General features: G+C 35.6%; 1 long non-coding RNA gene across 1 annotated transcript; it reads right to left on the reverse strand.

Moving 5' to 3' along the window:
- Positions 1 to 9,321: 9,321 nt before the first annotated feature.
- Positions 9,322 to 17,743, reverse strand: LOC127709163 (uncharacterized). The gene is made up of 3 exons (XR_007985528.1): positions 17,711 to 17,743; positions 10,750 to 10,837; positions 9,322 to 9,765 (listed from the first exon to the last, which is right to left on the reverse strand). It is a non-coding gene; the product is annotated as an uncharacterized LOC127709163 (long non-coding RNA).
- Positions 17,744 to 18,167: the final 424 nt, after the last annotated feature.

The following is an 18,167-nucleotide window of genomic DNA, read 5'->3' on the forward strand; positions in this document are numbered from 1 at the left end:
TATGTAAGTCTTACTACTTTTCTGGAGACAAATTCAAACAAGCGAAAAGTAAATGAAGAGGGAATGAAAAAAAAAAAATTCCTTCTTTCGTTGTTATATATTTTCATATCAACAATAGTCATACTCTTTTTGAAATAATTGTGTGGCTCTAAAAAGAGCCTTTTTCAATATGCAATTGTCTTTGTTCTGTAATAGTCTGTCTGTGTGCTATCACTTAAACTGCTTCTTCGGCAGTGTTATCTGTTGATTCTTCCTCTTATACTGCAGTGTAGACCGATTTATCACATCTTCTCCCTGTAAATTGACGTCAACTTAGTGGATTGTTTCTCCACATTCCAGTAAAATCTGGTACCATTGTGATGTCAACTTCGTCTTACGACTGTTTTCTCCCTCACGGAACGGTTATGCCAGTGTTACTCTGACTTCGACTGAAAACAGACTTTAGCAGTTTTAATCGTATACGATGAAATCATGCTGATGCTTCGTCTGTTGCCGATATTATACTGTGATATAAAATGTACATCTACTCAGATTAATGGCACTGTACAACACTGTAACGAGATCGCCTATTTTACGTAAGCCTGCGCTGAAGAAAGTCACGCGCTAAAAATCAAAGTTTTTGACTAATATACTTCACTATAATTCCGTTATAACCAAAACTCCACCCCTTGCACGCGAAAAGTGGTATATATTTAAACTGACAATATTATACAGTAGAAACAGCGAAATGCATGCCGTTCAGTTGTGTGATGTTGGGTTGGTGTTTTATTGATGTATACCTTGCATCTTCTTCTATTCATATTTTATTTTTGATGTGTCAAAAAGTTGTTACCTATTTACTAAACATTGAAAATATTATCTCATTTGATAGCTAATGTTTTACATTAAAAACAAAACTATTTCACGGCACCCCCTTTTTTCTAAAAGAAAAATCAAAACACGAAACAATGCAAAAAACACAAAAAAAGGTTTTCCATGCATAATACGAAACAAAACAAGCTACTTCTTTCAGAGGTTAGCATATGATGTATAGGGTTTGAAACCCTTATATAGTACACAATTTGCAAAATTTCCTCAGAGAAGGTATTGGCAAAGATCTGGATCGTTAATATACGTATTATATACGTTTGTTGGGTTTTTGGCATTTTTCGTATTTTTTGAAGTTGTGATCTGCACAGATTAAAATTAAATAGTGCCAAAAAAATTTAAACAACGACTCAATGATAAAACGAGTCTTTATCATGGTTTCTTCCTGATAACAAAGACAAATTTTGCAAAACTTTGAAATAATTCCGTATTATTATACCTTTTTCATGAATCAATTTTTACATATAAGTTTTCAAAGCAAAATATCTAATCTAACCGCAGTCTAGTAATTACAGTCTATTCTGTTGGGAACTTAGCCCTCGTTGGGACTGAGTGAAACCCGTACGCACACTGAGGCGACGGGATTAAATCTTAGATGTAACTTTTTCCCTTTTCTCTCCTTGTAATGTTGTAAGATATAAGGTGGATGGTTGAGATGTAAACAAAAGACTTTAGTTTAACCCCGATACATTTTATTTTCGTAAACGTGTCTGTGTCCCACGTCAGTAAGGAACTTTGTCGTTATTGGTCGTATTTCATATCGTCATGCCCCCCCCTCCTTTTATTTAGAGAATATTTATTTGTCGAAGACTGTATGTATACATCAATATGTTTTTTTTTATTCGTTTCTGTGGTCGGGCTGCTGTTCCATTGACGTATAATTCCCATCTGATTCTCCTTCTATTTCATACTTGATTTTTCGTGTACAGTGCTGGCTGAAAAAATATATAATTTGATTGATTGATTGGTGTTTAACGCCACTTTCAACACTATTATGCTATTTCGTGGCGGTCAGTTTTTATTGACGGAGGAAGCCGGAGTGCCTGGAGAGAATCACCGACCTTCGATTGGAAAACTGACAATCCTAGTCAATAAAGATTAGAGTTGAGTACACAAGCCCCGAGCGTGATTCGAACTCACAACCTCGGTGTTGACAGGCTAGTGATACAGTAGTTCGACTACTTAGACCACTCGGCCACCGAGGCCACGAAAAAATATATAAATCTGACAGCACTTATAATACATATTGTTAGGACACATGTCTTTTGTTGTATTACACGTCTCCCTCTAGATGTCTTTCGGTTATTTCTGTAGTTGGGTTACTGTCTCATTGACGTATTCTAGTACCTCACATCTCTTTTTATTCGTGCATCAATTAATTTTCCGTGTGCGCAGATGGCTGAAAAAAATATACTATCATATAAATCTGATAGCATTGCCAGTTTTGCTTTATATCAAATATAGCGGATTCATTTGAAAGTTTTCTACTTAAAGTCTTGTAGCAAATATTTCATGCATATTACAGCCATTATGTCAGGAAATCAAATCGTAAAGCTATTACAAATGTGTCTAGTCTACTTATTTGCTTTCTTGTTTTGGTATTTTCTGAGCGAAGAAAGAAAGAATGCTCCTGAAACGCACATACGCACTTGCTTCAAATGTGTTTTCTGGAATAAATCCACTAATTCATAGCCCCATTACTTTCTATTAGGCACTCTTAAGCCTTTATAGCTATTCTGTCTTAAGTTCAAATAAAGTGGCAATCATTTCATAGTAAAACTTTACGTAATCCTGACTTGTTCTGACAAATTTAACATTTCTTTATTTTCATATTAGAGCGCACTGGTTCCCGGAAGTTGGCTAATATAAAAACAGGTACTTCTGATGTGAGCAACAGGGCAAATATGTCCTCTATCATAATTTCATATATGTATTTTATTATTCATGAGAAACTTTCTTCAAGAGTTCTACAGTAATCCCAAGACCTTGAGCTTTCATTTGATACCAAAATTACCCATGTTTTTGTACTTTGTGACAAAGTTACTGCAGTTATGCGTAGGAACTATTTTGTTTAACATATGTACTACTTTCTTGTATGTTCTTTGTGACCGTCCCCGAATTAGTCGTTCTATACCTTCTGGTAGTCAAGTCAAGCGCAAAATAAAAGAAATTTACACACAAACCATTTTGGGAAAATAGCACAAACGTCCTTGCACGCTCTATGTAAGTCTTACTACTTTTCTGGAGACAAATTCAAACAAGCGAAAAGTAAATGAAGAGGGAATGAAAAAAAAAAAAATCCTTCTTTCGTTGTTATATATTTTCATATCAACAATAGTCATACTCTTTTTGAAATAATTGTGTGGCTCTAAAAAGAGCCTTTTTCAATATGCAATTGTCTTTGTTCTGTAATAGTCTGTCTGGGTGCTATCACCTAAACTGCTTCTTCGGCAGTGTTATCTGTTGATTCTTCCTCTTATACTGCAGTGTAGACCGATTTCTCACATCTTCTCCCTGTAAATTGACGTCAACTTAGTGGATTGTTTCTCCACATTCCAGTTAAATCTGGTACCATTGTGATGTCAACTTCGTCTTACGACTGTTTTCTTCCTCACGGAACGGTTATGCCAGTGTTACTCTGACTTCGACTGAAAACAGACTTTAGCAGTTTTAATCGTATACGATGAAATCATGCTGATGCTTCGTCTGTTACCGATATTATACTGTGATATAAAATGTACATCTACTCAGATTAATGGCACTGTACAACACTGTAACGCGATCGCCTATTTTACGTAAGCCTGCGCTGAAGAAAGTCACGCGCTAAAAATCAAAGTTTTTGACTAATATACTTCACTATAATTCCGTTATAACCAAAACTCCACCCCTTGCACGCGAAAAGTGGTGTATATTTGAACTGACAATATTATACAGTAGAAACAGCGAAATGCATGCCGTTCAGTTGTGTGATGTTGGGTTGGTGTTTTATTGATGTATACCTTGCATCTTCTTCTATTCATATTTTATTTTTGATGTGTCAAAAAGTTGTTACCTATTTACTAAACAATGAAAATATTATCTCATTTGATAGCTAATGTTTTACATTAAAAACAAATCTATTTCACGGCACCCCCTTTTTTCTAAAAGAAAAATCAAAACACGAAACAATGCAAAAAACACAAAAAAAGGTTTTCCATGCATAATACGAAACAAAACAAGCTACTTCTTTCAGAGGTTAGCATATGATGTATAGGGTTTGAAACCCTTATATAGTACACAATTTGCAAAATTTCCTCAGAGAAGGTATTGGCAAAGATCTGGATCGTTAATATACGTATTATATACGTTTGTAGGGTTTTTGGCATTTTTCGTATTTTTTGAAGTTGTGATCTGCACAGATTAAAATTAAATAGTGCCAAAAAAATTTAAACAACGACTCAATGATAAAACGAGTCTTTATCATGGTTTCTTCCTGATAACAAAGACAAATTTTGCAAAACTTTGAAATAATTCCGTATTATTATACCTTTTTCATGAATCAATTTTTACATATAAGTTTTCAAAGCAAAATATCTAATCTAACCGCAGTCTAGTAATTACAGTCTATTCTGTTGGGAACTTAGCCCTCGTTGGGACTGAGTGAAACCCGTACGCACACTGAGGCGACGGGATTAAATCTTAGATGTAACTTTTTTCCCTTTTCTCTCCTAGTAATGTTGTAAGATATAAGGTGGATGGTAGAGATGTAAACAAAAGACTTTAGTTTAACCTCGATACATTTTATTTTCGTAAACGTGTCTGTGTCCCACGTCAGTAAGGAACTTTGTCGTTATTGGTCGTATTTCATATCGTCATGCCCCCCCCCCCTCCTTTTATTTAGAGAATATTTATTTGTCGAAGACTGTATGTATACATCAATATGTTTTTTTTTTATTCGTTTCTGTGGTCGGGCTGCTGTTCCATTGACGTATAATTCCCATCTGATTCTCCTTCTATTTCATACTTGATTTTTCGTGTACAGTGCTGGCTGAAAAAATATATAATTTGATTGATTGATTGGTGTTTAACGCCACTTTCAACACTATTATGCTATTTCGTGGCGGTCAGTTTTTATTGACGGAGGAAGCCGGAGTGCCTGGAGAGAATCACCGACCTTCGATTGGAAAACTGACAATCCTAGTCAATAAAGATTAGAGTTGAGTACACAAGCCCCGAGCGTGATTCGAACTCACAACCTCGGTGTTGACAGGCTAGTGATACAGTAGTTCGACTACTTAGACCACTCGGCCACCGAGGCCACGAAAAAATATATAAATCTGACAGCACTTATAATACATATTGTTAGGACACATGTCTTTTGTTGTATTACACGTCTCCCTCTAGATGTCTTTCGGTTATTTCTGTAGTTGGGTTACTGTCTCATTGACGTATTCTAGTACCTCACATCTCTTTTTATTCGTGCATCAATTAATTTTCCGTGTGCGCAGATGGCTGAAAAAAATATACTATCATATAAATCTGATAGCATTGCCAGTTTTGCTTTATATCAAATATAGCGGATTCATTTGAAAGTTTTCTACTTAAAGTCTTGTAGCAAATATTTCATGCATATTACAGCCATCATGTCAGGAAATCAAATCGTAAAGCTACTACAAATGTGTCTAGTCTACTTATTTACTTTCTTGTTTTGGTATTTTCTGAGCGAAGAAAGAAAGAATGCTCCTGAAACGCACATACGCACTTGCTTCAAATGTGTTTTCTGGAATAAATCCACTAATTCATAGCCCCATTACTTTCTATTAGGCACTCTTAAGCCTTTATAGCTATTCTGTCTTAAGTTCAAATAAAGTGGCAATCATTTCATAGTAAAACTTTACGTAATCCTGACTTGTTCTGACAAATTTAACATTTCTTTATTTTCATATTAGAGCGCACTGGTTCCCGGAAGTTGGCTAATATAAAAACAGGTACTTCTGATGTGAGTTACAGGGCAAATATGTCCTCTATCATAATTTCATATATGTATTTTATTATTCATGAGAAACTTTCTTCAAGAGTTCTACAGTAATCCCAAGACCTTGAGCTTTCATTTGATACCAAAATTACCCATGTTTTTGTACTTTGTGACAAAGTTACTGCAGTTATGCGTAGGAACTATTTTGTTTAACATATGTACTACTTTCTTGTATGTTCTTTGTGACCGTCCCCGAATTAGTCGTTCTATACCTTCTGGTAGTCAAGTCAAGCGCAAAATAAAAGAAATTTACACACAAACCATTTTGGGAAAATAGCACAAACGTCCTTGCACGCTCTATGTAAGTCTTACTACTTTTCTGGAGACAAATTCAAACAAGCGAAAAGTAAATGAAGAGGGAATGAAAAAAAAATTCCTTCTTTCGTTGTTATATATTTTCATATCAACAATGGTCATACTCTTTTTGAAATAATTGTGTGGCTCTAAAAAGAGCCGTTTTCAATATGCAATTGTCTTTGTTCTGTAATAGTCTGTCTGGGTGCTATCACTTAAACTGCTTCTTCGGCAGTGTTATCTGTTGATTCTTCCTCTTATACTGCAGTGTAGACCGATTTCTCACATCTTCTCCCTGTAAATTGACGTCAACTTAGTGGATTGTTTCTCCACATTCCAGTTAAATCTGGTACCATTGTGATGTCAACTTCGTCTTACGACTGTTTTCTCCCTCACGGAACGGTTATGCCAGTGTTACTCTGACTTCGACTGAAAACAGACTTTAGCAGTTTTAATCGTATACGATGAAATCATGCTGATGCTTCGCCTGTTGTCGATATTATACTGTGATATAAAATGTACATCTACTCAGATTAATGGCACTGTACAACACTGTAACTCGATCGCCTATTTTACGTAAGCCTGTGCTGAAGAAAGTCACGCGCTAAAAATCAAAGTTTTTGACTAATATACTTCACTATAATTCCGTTATAACCAAAACTCCACCCCTTGCACGCGAAAAGTGGTGTATATTTGAACTGACAATATTATACAGTAGAAACAGCGAAATGCATGCCGTTCAGTTGTGTGATGTTGGGTTGGTGTTTTATTGATGTATACCTTGCATCTTCTTCTATTCATATTTTATTTTTGATGTGTCAAAAAGTTGTTACCTATTTACTAAACATTGGAAATATTATCTCATTTGATAGCTAATGTTTTACATTAAAAACAAATCTATTTCACGGCACCCCCTTTTTTCTAAAAGAAAAATCAAAACACGAAACAATGCAAAAAACACAAAAAAAAGGTTTTCCATGCATAATACGAAACAAAACAAGCTACTTCTTTCAGAGGTTAGCATATGATATATAGCGTTTGAAACCCTTTTATAGTACACAATTTGCAAAATTTCCTCAGAGAAGGTATTGGCAAAGATCTGGATCGTTTATATACGTATTATATACGTTTGTAGGGTTTTTGGCATTTTTCGTATTTTTTGAAGTTGTGATCTGCACAGATTAAAATTAAATAGTGCCAAAAAAAATTAAACAACGACTCAATGATAAAACGAGTCTTTATCATGGTTTCTTCCTGATAACAAAGACAAATTTTGCAAAACTTTGAAATAATTCCGTATTATTATACCTATTTCATGAATCAATTTTTACATATAAGTTTTCAAAGCAAAATATCTAATCTAACCGCAGTCTAGTAATTACAGTCTATTCTGTTGGGAACTTAGCCATCGTTGGGACTGAGTGAAACTCGTACGCACACTGAGGCGACGGGATTAAATCTTAGATGTAACTTTTTCCCTTTTCTCTCCTAGTAATGTTGTAAGATATAAGGTGGATGGTTGAGATGTAAACAAAAGACTTTAGTTTAACCCCGATACATTTTATTTTCGTAAACGTGTCTGTGTCCCACGTCAGTAAGGAAGTTTTTCGTTATTGGTCGTATTTTATATCGTCATGCCCCCCCCCCCTTTTATTTAGAGAATATTTATTTGTCGAAGACTGTATGTATACATCAATATGTTTTTTATTATTCGTTTCTGTCGTTGGGCTGCTGTTCCATTGACGTATAATTCCCATCTGATTCTCCTTCTATTTCATACTTGATTTTTCGTGTACAATGCTGGCTGAAAAAATATATAATTTGATTGATTGATTGGTGTTTAACGCCACTTTCAACACTATTATGCTATTTCGTGGCGGTCAGTTTTTATTGACGGAGGAAGCCGGAGTGCCTGGAGAGAATCACCGACCTTCGATTGGAAAACTGACAATCCTAGTCAATAAAGATTAGAGTTGAGTACACAAGCCCCGTGCGTGATTCGAACTCACAACCTCGGTGTTGACAGGCTAGTGATACAGTAGTTCGACTACTTAGACCACTCGGCCACCGAGGCCACGAAAAAATATATAAATCTGACAGCACTTATAATACATATTGTTAGGACACATGTCTTTTGTTGTATTACACGTCTCCCTCTAGATGTCTTTCGGTTATTTCTGTAGTTGGAACAGTCTCCGGGACAAGTTTGCACTTCCGCTGAGTGCAAAAGTTGTCACCTTAATTTTTGGAGTTAAGTCAAAATGAAGTTAATAACTTGGTTGGTATTGTTTCCCTGATATTTGTCCTAAAAAATTTTGGCTCTAGCACCACTGTTGAAAAAGTTATGCCCCTTTTTTCAACAATTTCCTCAGAGGAAAAGTAGTTTTCCTCAAGGGAAAAAGATTTCCCTTAGGGAATTTGCTGCATTAATATTTCCTTTGAGGATATTCTATTTCCTCTGAGGAAATTTGCGGCTTCAAATTTTCCTTTGAGGAAATTCTATTTCCTCTGAGGAAATTTGCGGCTTCAAATTTTCCTCTGAGGAAATTTGCAGCTTAAAATTTTCCTTTGAGGAAATTTTGTCAACTGCAATTTCCTTTGAGGAAATTTTTAACAAACACTTTTCCTTGAGGGAAAATTCAATACCACAAATTTCCTCTAAGGAAAACATTGTTCTTCAAATTTCCTCTAAGGAAATTTCTGTACATCAACTTTCCCTGTAGGAAATGTTTTCCCCTATTTTTACTCATTGTAAATTTCTTCACTATACAAACAGTATGAACATAATGTTTACAAGACTTAATAAATGATACAAATGATATTTAAAACTTTAATAAATTTTTGACTCAAAATTACCATGACATACAAAAACAATACAGTGAGTCTGACTGTTTAGGTCAAGGTATTGTACATACTTTATATGACTTTAACTTTGATTTATAAAATATTTTTTGTAGCACAGTATTCTGTTTTCTTTGTTATTGTTTCAATTGTACACATTAATAAGCAACCAATTTGAATGTCATACCATTTGTGGTGTTCTTAAGAATGCGTTCATATTTGCAAATTAAATAATAAAATAAACACTTTTCTTGTAAATTTTAATTTTCCTCTGTTTCAGCTGCTGTGTACAGTTATGCAATCCATTACGTAAATGTTTAATGCATAAATTATTCCATTCACTTAACAATTTCCTTCAATTCTTAGGGAAAACATTTTTGCAATTTGTTCTTCGAAGATCTTCTTCAGTATATTTGATATGAGGGAGCGATGTATATGAGTGGATAAAGCTGGTGTTCCTTTCAACAACAAAATACTATTTTTTTCTTCATTTCTCCCTTCTTTTGACAAATATATATAATATGTTGTTGCATTTATACAATTGTGTTTTTCTGCATCTATGATAGAACTCCATTTTGTTTATAGCCATTATCATGTGATTATGATGAAATTTCCTATTTCTTTTTTGCAGGAAAGCACACATTCCATTTCACATTAATCCAATTAGCGCACCATGTAGATAGATATCAACTTTCAGTTTCCTCTTCAGTATTGACCTATTGATCATGAAAACTAAGATGTCTGATCACCTATAAATACACAAAATAAACAAATAAAATGTTATAAATGGAGAGAGAAACAGCAATAAAAAAGCTTATTTTGTCATGTTTATGAACATTTTAAGAATATTTCCTTTCTTACTTGTAAGTTCTCTTTATTCCGTGCTTTTTTTCTATGGGTTTTTATATTAGTTGATTTTGTGCATTTTATCAATCTTTCGAGTTGAGGCAATTGCAACGGTTATTTTACAGTTTGTTCTTTATATGTTGAACTGTTAAACCACTGTCCAAAGTTAAGGTAGGGTTGAGTGCTCACAAACCTGATTTTTTTATTACATGTATTAGTTTTTATTGATTTTTAACTAGCTGTCAGTAACTGTGAGTACTAACAGATCTTTGTGTCTTTTCGATAAAGGGAAAGGTATAAATTTCCTGCTTAGTCCAGACTGATTATTTTTTTGCAGGAAATCTACCGGTATGTCATTTGTTGTTTGGTGAAGAGTTGTCTTATTGGCAATCATGACACATCTTCTTATTTTTATATACATGTAACCTTGCCATATTCTGATTGTATCTGTCCCAAGTTCGGCGCCTGTAGTTTATTCTGACACTAAAATTTAGTGGTTGTTGTTTCATATCTGTCATATTTTTTTTTTTTAATTTGTTTTGTTATAAACTAGGCAATTAGTTCTACAGTTGGGATTATTTCAATTTTTCATCTGAGGGCCTTTTATAGCTGACTACTTTGACAATAGGGCATGGATTTTCTCATTATTGAAGGCCGTCACTGGCCTATAATTGCTTTGTTAGAGCTATGATCAATAGTTTTCATATTTAATATACCACATCTTTTTATTTTTATAATAATCATGATAATCATCTTTCAAGGGCAATAACTTTTATAAGTGGCCTTCTGAGTCTTATCGAGCATCACTGATGAATGTTTTGAAGACGAAACGCGCGTCTGGCGTAAATACAAAATTTAATCCTGGTATCTATGATGAGTTTACTTACCATTTAGGTTTTGTTGACTTCTGCAAATTTTAAATTGCCTATCATTTCTGCTGTTTATAATTTCTCTGTATCTTCTATAGTTCTTGTCCTACACATAAAAAGAGTAAAAACAAGAAATGATTGTAACAGGATGCTGTTACGAAGTCTCCCAAACGAAGCTCCCATAATTCGTAATTCCCAGGGTCGCCTGACATTGGGCAACGTCCATTGAAAATTGGTTTGGTCCAGTAAAGTTATATGCATTAGTGATGCCTGGGGACTAACCTTGTATATCATTCAAATCATCTTGGCATGACAAACCAGAATATTTATGGTTTAGGGGTGGGGATCTCAACCATTTACAAGATACTAGAATATTGGGGGTGGGGAGGAACCCCTGGGGACTGGCCCTATACGTCATTCAAATGTTCATTACATGACAAACAGGAATATATATGGTTTAGGGGTGGCGATCTCAACCATTTACAAGATATTAGAACATTGGGGGTGGGGGGAACCCCTGGGGACTGACCGTATACGTCATTCAAATGTTCAAGACATGACAAATAGGAATATATATGGTTTAGGGGTGGGGATCTCGACCATTTACAAGATATTAGAACTTTCTCAAATGGCAGGGGGTCGGGATGACCCCTGGGGACTTACCCTGTATATCATTCAAACCATCTCAGCATGACAAACCAGAATATATATGGTTTAGGGGTGGGGATCTTGACCACTTAGAAGATATTAGAACTTTCTTAAATGGCAGGGGGTGGGGGTGACCCCTGGGGACTTACCCTGTATAACATTTGATGTGCTTTATCATGACAAACCAGAATATATATGGTTTAGGGGTGGGGATCTTGACCATTTACAAGATATTAGAACTTTCTTAAATGGCAAGGGGTGGGGGTGACCCCTGGAGACAAACCCTGTATTTCATTTGATGTGCTTTATCATGACAAACCAGAATATATATGGTTTAGGGGTGGGGATCTCGACCATTTACAAGATATTAGAACTTTCTCAAATGGCAAGGGGTGGGGGTGACCGCTTGGGACTAACCCTGTATAACATTTGATGTGCTTTATCATGACAAACCAGAATATATATGGTTTAGGGGTGGGGATCTCGACCATTTACAAGATATTAGAACTTTCTCAAATGGCAGGGGGTCGGGATGACCCCTGGGGACTTACCCTGTATATCATTCAAACCATCTTAGCATAACAAACCAGAATATATATGGTTTAGGGGTGGGGATCTTGACCACTTTCAAGATATTAGAACTTTCTTAAATGGCAGGGGGTGGGGGTAACCCCTGGGGACTAACCCTGTATTTCATTTGATGTGCTTTATCATGACAAACCAGAATATATATGGTTTAGGGGTGGGGATCTCGACCATTTACAAGATATTAGAACTTTCTCAAATGGCAGGGGATCGGGATGACCCCTGGGGACTAACCCTGTATATCATTCAAACCATCTTAGCATAACAAACCAGAATATATATGGTTTAGGGGTGGGGATCTTGACCACTTTCAAGATATTAGAACTTTCTTAAATGGCAGGGGGTGGGGGTAACCCCTGGGGACTAACCCTGTATTTCATTTGATGTGCTTTATCATGACAAACCAGAATATATATGGTTTAGGGGTGGGGATCTCGACCATTTACAAGATATTAGAACTTTCTCAAATGGCAGGGGATCGGGATGACCCCTGGGGACTAACCCTGTATATCATTCAAACCATCTTAGCATGACAAAGGAGAATATATATGGTTTAGGGGTGGGGATCTTGACAACTTAGAAGATATTAGAACTTTCTTAAATGGCAGCGGGTGGGGGTGACCCCTGGGGACTAACCCTGTATTACATTTGATGTGCTTTATCATGACAAACCAGAATATATATGGTTTAGGGGTGGGGATCTCGACCATTTACAAGATATTAGAACTTTCTCAAATGACAGGGGGTGGGGATGACCCCTGGGGACTAACCCTGTATATCATTCAAACCATCTTAGCATGACAAACCAGAATATATATGGTATAGGGGTGGGGATCTTGACCACTTACAAGGTATTAGAACTTTCTTAAATGGCAGGGGGTGGGGGTGACCCCTGGGGACTTACCCTGTATAACATTTGATGTGCTTTATCATGACAAACCAGAATATATATGGTTTAGGGGTGGGGATCTTGACCATTTACAAGATATTAGAACTTTCTTAAATGGCAAGGGGTGGGGGTGACCCCTGGAGACTAACCCTGTATTTCATTTGATGTGCTTTATCATGACAAACCAGAATATATATGGTTTAGGGGTGGGGATCTCGACCATTTACAAGATATTAGAACTTTCTCAAATGGCAAGGGGTGGGGGTGACCGCTGGGGACTAACCCTGTATAACATTTGATGTGCTTTATCATGACAAACCAGATTATATATGGTTTAGGGGTGGGGATCTCGACCATTTACAAGATATTAGAACTTTCTTAAATGGCAGGGGGTGGGGGTGACCCCTGGGGACTTACCCTGTATAACATTTGATGTGCTTTATCATGACAAACCAGATTATATATGGTTTAGGGGTGGGGATCTCGACCATTTACAAGATATTAGAACTTTCTAAAATGGCAGGGGGTCAGGATGACCCCTGGGGACTAACCCTGTATATCATTCAAACCATCTTAGCATAACAAACCAGAATATATATGGTTTAGGGGTGGGGATCTTGACCACTTTCAAAGATATTAGAACTTTCTTAAATGGCAGGGGGTGGGGGTAACCCCTGGGGACTAACCCTGTATTTCATTTGATGTGCTTTATCATGACAAACCAGAATATATATGGTTTAGGGGTGGGGATCTCGACCATTTACAAGATATTAGAACTTTCTCAAATGGCAGGGGATCGGGATGACCCCTGGGGACTAACCCTGTATATCATTCAAACCATCTTAGCATGACAAACGAGAATATATATGGTTTAGGGGTGGGGATCTTGACAACTTAGAAGATATTAGAACTTTCTTAAATGGCAGCGGGTGGGGGTGACCCCTGGGGACTAACCCTGTATTACATTTGATGTGCTTTATCATGACAAACCAGAATATATATGGTTTAGGGGTGGGGATCTCGACCATTTACAAGATATTAGAACTTTCTCAAATGACAGGGGGTGGGGATGACCCCTGGGGACTAACCCTGTATATCATTCAAACCATCTTAGCATGACAAACCAGAATATATATGGTTTAGGGGTGGGGATCTTGACCACTTACAAGGTATTAGAACTTTCTTAAATGGCAGGGGGTGGGGGTGACCCCTGGGGACTAACCCTGTATTTCATTTAATGGGCTTTATCATTTAGAACATTTTCAATTAAAAAGTTTGTGTCTATCACGAACGGTTTTCAATTTATAATCATTTGAAAATTTAAAAAAATAAAATCCCATAGGGTTCTATAGTAAAACCCTCTTTTCTTTTTGCCCCTCAAAGTACCCCTTTATAAACCCCATTGCAAAAACAAAACCCTGATTGCACCACTAGACATGTTAGTCTAACATATTGTGAAACCCTAAGTTAATCCGACAAGCGGTTTTGGAGAACGGGTGCGGACAAGTTCAAATTTAAAAGCGGCGGAAGAAGAAGAAGAAGAAGAAGAAGAAGAAGAATAATAATAATAATAAGAACTGAGCAAAAACAATAAGTCTTCCCAAACTTCGTTTGGGAGACTTAATTATTATTTAATGACATCTTGCATCAATAATTATTTTGCTGTTTAATGAATATATCAATGCGTGTTTAATAAAAAGCTGTACCATGAGTGCTTGATAAGCTTGGGTTTATGCTATAAATGAATTTTAATGATCAACTACATTATAGAAAAACTGTGAGCACTGTGTAACTAAAAAAAAACAAAAGTACAGGCTCTAAAGAGCCTGTGTCGCTCACCTGACTCTATTTGGGTTTTTGAAATCATATAACAGATACTTTAATAATGATTGAGGCCATATTTGGTTAAATATTGTCCTACTTCGCTGGCGGCCATCTTGGATGATGGATTAGCTACAGAGTAACAACACTTGGTCAACACCTCATAAGGAACATTCATGCTATGTTTGGTTTCATCCCATTCAGTGGTTCTCTAAAAGAAGACATTTGTATGTATTTCCTATAGGGTCCTATCCTAAACTAAGTCCCCCGCTGCCGGCCATCTTGGATGATAGATCGGCAACAAAGTAACAACTCTTGGTCAGCACCTCATAAGGAACATTCATGCCATGTTTGATTCCATTCCATTCAGTGGTTCTCTAGAAGAAGTTCAAAATGTAAAAAGTTAACAAAGGGGACCGACGACGACGGACGACAAGTGATGAGAAAAGCTCACTTGGCCTTCGAGCCAGGTGAGCTAAAAAAGGACATGCACAAAGAGTGGTATTCATTGAAACAAAACATGAAAACAATTTGGCTCCATTAGGGATATCGCAAGTGTATATAAGTTTAAGGCCGTGATTTTTGAACAAATACAATTCTAAAACCTTCAAAAGTGTGAAAAAAACAATTTTCGGACAACTAATATTCCATAACTCTGCATCTTATATAAAAATAAATAGGGGATGATACTCCGGCTTGCATATCATATAAAGTTATAAAGGAAGATAACTGAAGAACGGTAAAATTTATACTACTAAAATTTGAACTTGATCTGATTTTGTGGTAAAAAGTATTGCGTTAAAGTTTAATAAAATTTGGTTGAGGCAAACTTAATTTAGAGGACGGAAACAAAAAATTTATCATTTTTTCCATTTGTAAAGAACATAACTCTAGAACAGTAAAAGTGACACCACCAAAATTCAAACTTTTTTTTGTGGTAATAAATATTGTGTGCAAATTTCATAACTTTGGTTGAGGCAAACTAAAGTTAAAGTTAGAGAGCGGGAAACCAAAAATTCAGCAATGTTTCCATTTGTAAAGGGGCATAACTCTAGAACGGTAACACTGACACCACCAAAATTCACACTTGATCTGAGTATTGTGGTAATAAGCTTTTGTAAAAGTTTCATAACATTTGGTTGAGGCAAACTAAATTAGAGAACAAAAACCAATGACTTTGGGACAGACTTTGGGACAGACGGACAGATGGTCAAGGGTTGACCCACAATGGGTCTTAAAAATGAACAGGGAGTTTATGTTAATATATAAAATCAATTCACCAAATTTTCATAAAAATTGGTGAAAGCATTCTTGAGACTATCCAAAGTCCCAATATACAACAAAAACTTAAATTAGAATTTTTAAAAATTGAAAGGGAAATTATCATGATTATGTCAATATTAATAAATGCATGCAATAATTTCTGAAATTTACAGTATATAGGCTTTTAACCCCACCATATTTTTGCACCTGTCCCAAGTCAGGAGCCTTTAGCATTTGTCAGTTTTGAATGATTTTTAATTTTAGTTTCTTTTATATATTTCGGAGTTTAGTATGACGTCCATTATCACTGAACTAGTATACATTTTAGTTTAGGAGCCAGCTGAAGCACGCCTCAGGTTGTGGGATTTTCTCGCTGCATTGAAGTCACATTGGTGACCTTCGACTGTTATTTGCGGGTTGTTGTCTCTCTGACACATTCCCATTGCTATTTTCAATTTTATTTTAAATTTTATTATAAATGTTAGGCTTCTTAATTGTTGATTTGTTTTACATTTGTCATTTCGAGGCCTTTTATTATATTTACAGCTTTCTATATGCATAGGTGCTCGAGGACAGGATCCTGTTTTGAGCCCCCCCTCCCCTTCCCCCTTATTATCATAAATCTTAGATTTTTCAATATATATCACTTATTTGTACCATATATATACTAGTATACCATATTTTTCTCTTAATATGCATGTTTACTATCAACGTGAACCTCGATTCCTGTCCTCAAGCACCTATGTCTATATGGTGTGAATTTTGCTCATTGTTGATGGTCGTACAGTTATCTATAGCTCAGCGAAGCAACATCACAACTGTTTCCAAGTTTTTGAAGTCAGAGGACTATATTCATCTTTCCGACTTTCAGATCATTTGTTGATTTTTCATGAACATGTGCCATTCCAATATGAAATAGCTATATCATGTCAGGTTAGATATACCAGAGACATATAATACAATTAAATTCAGAATTTACATTAAAATAAATAATTATATATGAACTCAAATTATTTAATTAATTATGATAAATTTAACACTGAAACAGTTTATGTTATGCTTAAACATTCGTCCTTACTTCAAGTACTTTTAATACTTGTATTCATGACTTTATTACCTAAGGAGATCTCGCGAGGTTTAACTAGTGGCCGTGTTTTTACGGGATTTCGCCGAGTTACAATCTCTTGTATTATATGTCTCTGGATATACTGTTCCCAGATCATGTATATATTAAAAAAACCTTTAAACTAGGATATATATATATATATATATTTATTCAAGATAAAAGACATGAATTTGACAGATACAAAATATTACAAAGACATAGATACAGCACTAGACATTCATAGTTTATAGACACTAAAATGATATACATGTTTACTAAAAATTTTAAATTAAGAAAATAAAAAATAAAATTATGAAAATTTTCATGATATTTTGGTAATATGATTAGACTAGATTAAAAATGAGTGAAATTTAACTTGACTAGATTTTACACTGTAGCCTAATATCTTAGGATGACCCACAAAAGTTAGTAAAACTTATTTCCAGTGGGGTCCAATGAGGATACTCATTTGGGGAACTAATGATTTGTTGGGTTTTCCCTAGCATGCCTATTTTAATTTTTTTCTGGGACGCCTAAATAGCCTTGCAAGACGTCATAATTATTTGGACTATGTTTCCCCACCATCGACATCGTCCTGTGGAAGAAACGAGTTTGGCGCATTAACAAAAAGATCATGTCTGTAGTGACAAGTTAGTGTGTGTGCTTACCAATATTTGAATTTTATGAGCCTTCTTTCTGAATATATTTTTCATTTTTTGGTACAATACTGACGTCAGAGACATATATACACATATATGTCTCTGCTGACGTCGAGTGCTGTTGTTGTTGTGCTGGTTTTTTTTTACAAAAGCGATCAAGTAATGCGGGGAAGGAAACTTACTTAAAAGACCAAAATGAGCCGCAACTAATAGGTACATAAATATTTTACTATGCAGTCAGTATCCCGATATACATGTATATACTCTTAGACTCATTTCACTGAAAAAATCGTACAAGTGAAAATACTCGTTAGTCATGAACATTTTGGATCACTTAAAATTTAGATTTTATAACTTAAATTACGAAAGATGATAATTTGTCAAATGAGCCCCTGTAACCAGGTGCTGCATTTTCTAGCACGCGTCAAAAAACAGTTAAAAGTGCCGGGATCTGACAGAGCTTTCA

Source organism: Mytilus californianus, unplaced genomic scaffold (genome assembly GCF_021869535.1).
Source record: "Mytilus californianus isolate M0D057914Y unplaced genomic scaffold, xbMytCali1.0.p SCAF_7, whole genome shotgun sequence".
NCBI classification, from domain to species: domain Eukaryota; kingdom Metazoa; phylum Mollusca; class Bivalvia; order Mytilida; family Mytilidae; genus Mytilus; species Mytilus californianus.